This window comes from Nematolebias whitei, chromosome 13 (assembly GCF_014905685.2).
Source record: "Nematolebias whitei isolate Nwh7 chromosome 13, NemWhi1, whole genome shotgun sequence".
NCBI classification, from domain to species: domain Eukaryota; kingdom Metazoa; phylum Chordata; class Actinopteri; order Cyprinodontiformes; family Rivulidae; genus Nematolebias; species Nematolebias whitei.
The window spans coordinates 2,124,938-2,127,756 of NC_056510.1; positions in this window are offsets into that span (position 1 = coordinate 2,124,938).

Consider the following 2,819-nt stretch of genomic DNA (forward strand, 5'->3'; position numbering starts at 1 on the left):
GTGATCTCCTTCAAGTGGTGCGTGCCAGAAAATCCTTCAAAGCAAAGCACCCAGGAGCGTCCTGACAAGATGTCTCAACAACTTCTTCTGAATCATTTGATAAGCAGAAGCAGCTGCTCTACTCCAAGTTCTCCTCAGACTAAATTTAAGGCTGAGCCTGACTGGTGATATGTGACTTGTCTGTGCTGCTGATTATTCATGCTGCTGATCCCTTGCCTTTATGATGTATGCATACCCATCTGCTCACTACAGACTCATGTTCAGGCTTTTGTTTAATTAGTGTTTAGTGTATATCTTAGATCCTTAAATAATGTTTCTTTTTGCACTTTATATTTTTGCTACTATTGGATGTAACTGGGACCCTGTGTGCACAGTTTTGTTCCACCTCATGTACCACATGTGATGAAATGACAATAAACCCTACTTGAACTTGAATAGGGTCAAAGGGTGGAGGACACAGAAAAGGCTTTGCTGATTGATGACAGCTTTTAATGGAGGCTTTAATGGAGGCTCTGGGACCAGAAGTTATGACAACGGTCACCCCTGCAGAACAGGTTTAATCAGAGACTGCACCTTTACAGTCTGGATGTGGAAAGGCCTTTCTGCAGTCCTGACTTCCATTAAAAACATGGGATCAGATCCATCCTGCCTGGACTCTCTTCTTCACCTCTTCACCACACTCCCCATTTTTCTGGACAGTGGACCCCAAGTCCCTGAAGTCCTGCACCTTTGTGACCTCTGCTCCTTGTACCCCCACTGTTCCACCTCCTCCCTCTCATTCACACATGGACTCTGTCTTACTACGGCTGACTTTCATTCCTCTTCTTTCAAGAGCATACCTCCACCTCTCCAAGTTCTCTTCCACCTGTTCCCTGTTCTCACCACAGATCACAATGTCATCTGCAAACATCATCATCCACGGGGATTCCTGCCTGACCTCATCTGTTAGTCGGTCCATCACCAGAGCAAACGAGAAGGGGCTCAGAGCTGATCCTTGATGCACTCCCACCTCCACCTTGAAGCTATCTGTCACTCCTACAGCACATCTCACCACTGTCCTGCTGTCCTCTTACATGTCCTGCTGTCCTCATCCATGTCCTGCTGTCATCATACATGTCCTGCTGTCCTCATACATGTCCTGCTGTCCTCTTACATGTCCTGCTGTCCTCTTACATGTCCTGCTATCCTCTTACATGTCCTGCTGTCCTCATACATGTCCTGCTGTCCTCATCCATGTCCTGCTGTCCTCATCCATGTCCTGCTGTCATCATACATGTTCTGTACCAGTTTAACGTACTTCTCTGCAACTTTGAATTTTCTTATACGATACCACACCTCGTCATCCCCAACAACCTTTTATGTTCAGTTTTTAAATTTTCTTTTCAAGCTACTGCAACTGTGAGACCAAGTGGAGGTGAATAAATGTCTTTGGGACTTTCTCACCATAAACCAAGAAGCTCAATGGAAAAGAGGATGCTTTTGCTGCTGAATATGCTGTAGAACTGGGAGAAGCTTGGCCCAGTGGCAGTGAGGTTGTCTTACAGTCAGGGTGGGGGTTCAATCCCCAGCCCCTTGTAATGTGCAGATGTGTCCTCAGGCAAGACACTGAACTCTCCGCTGCCCAGATGTGCTCAAAGTGCGATATACACAAAGTGCTGTGTGTGATGTGTAATATAGAAAGCACTGTAGGGGTGTGAGATAATGAGACTTTATTCAGTGCTTTGCAGAACTGGAGAGGTTAAAACAATGTTTTAACGTAGGTGTGTCCCAGTTAACCCACTCAGAATGTCTTCTTACATTGGCATGCTATCAAAAAATAAACGAGTGTACAGCATACGTCACATTATACCCCCATCAACTAACTTATACAGTAAACTATAGCATTGGCTTAGACAGACAAATGCTTTAATTGAACTTTGACCTTCATTTGTGACCTTGACCCTGAAGCTGTGGTGAAAAATGTTTGTGACACTCCGTCTACACTTAGTGTAGGCAACTATGGATACTTTAAAAAAAATCTGCTTTTACGTATTATGCAGTTCCTTCAATTCACTATGTTTTAAAATGTAAACACAAATACAAAGGCATACACATATTCTGGAGCATAAAAGTAGACGTGAATGAAAATCAGACTGAAAGTAGTCTTCTCACCATCTTCTTCCGTTGCTCCCCAGCCGGAGATCCAGCACATGGTTCCCTCAGGAAACTCCTCCCCGTGGTTGGGAAGGCAGATGGGTTCCACGAGGCCTACAGAGGAGATTTATTTGTTCTAATAAAATCAAAGAGAATATCACAAATAACAAAAACAACCTGCTCGTTGACAGCAAGGCGTCCTGCTCCTGGTTTAAATTTCACTTGAGAGATAAAATACCAGTACCGTTAAAAACCAGTGGCTTGTCCAGTTTCATCAGGGCAATATCATGGTCCAGGCCTTTGGGTCGGTACTGAGGGTGGTATATGATGGACTTCACATCCAGAGCCAGGGCTCCGTGGATCAGCTGCTCCGTCAGTCCAACGTGAATGGTCCACTGAGACGAGTTGTCAAATCTGGAACGCAGATCAAACAAAAATACAGTGAGTACTACCCAGTACAATGAAGTACGTCCACTCAGCCAGAACGATGCCATCAACACTGATCCGTCAATAAATCTATAACGATGTCGTCAACACTGATCCGTCAATAACTCAGAGACTCATCCATACACTCAGAGACTCACCCGTACACTCAGAGGCTCACCCGTACACTCAGAGACTCACCCATACACTCAGAGACTCACCCATACACTCAGAGACTCACCCATACACTCAGAGACTCACCC